The sequence below is a fragment of the Cucurbita maxima genome, unplaced genomic scaffold (genome assembly GCF_002738345.1).
Source record: "Cucurbita maxima cultivar Rimu unplaced genomic scaffold, Cmax_1.0 Cma_Scf00151, whole genome shotgun sequence".
In the NCBI taxonomy this organism is placed as follows: Eukaryota; Viridiplantae; Streptophyta; class Magnoliopsida; order Cucurbitales; family Cucurbitaceae; genus Cucurbita; species Cucurbita maxima.
Window position 1 is genome coordinate 22,790 of NW_019272167.1, and position 692 is coordinate 23,481.

Genomic DNA, 692 nt, shown 5'->3' on the forward strand with positions numbered 1-692 from the left:
ACAAAGAAAAAATAACCTCGAGAGCATGCCGAATTGAAGGAAATAGGTTTCGAAATTAAATTGGGGATAAGAGTCGAATTCCTATCTACGATCTCTTTTCCTTTAAAGTAAGGATTTCTCTAGCTTCAGAGGAAGAAGTTGAGTAAACTTGATGAAGGAATCGAGAGCTAAAACATCGTAGAACAAGCTACCCAAGAGATCGAAAATCTAGCATTTCGAGTGAGTTGCATACTAAGACGTTCCTCCAAACCAATTCCTTTAGCCTGAAGAAAGGATATGGAAGAGGTTCAATGAAGAAATAGGGTATTGAAACCCCTAGAATCGGCTACCCAATAAGAAATCCTTTGTTTTATCTCCAGCGATAAATAAGATTTTGGATGAACTTTGGAAGCAAATATCTTAGGCTACGATCTACGAGAAGGTATCAAATCAATCCCTAGCCCTTCCTTGTAACATGCATCTTTAAGTTTCATGAAGAAATCTAGGAGAGAAATGCTGTAAATGTGGCTGTACAGGCTGAATTTCAGATGGCGGCGATACGAAAAATGCGCATCTTCTTCTTGTTCAAAAATTGACCTTTTCTTGGGTTTTCTCAATTTTAACCCCATTCCAGACAGATTCTCATAAAAACATTATGGTTTCATAAACTAGACACAAGAAGGAGTACGTGAAAGGAAATTTGAAGTAATTCA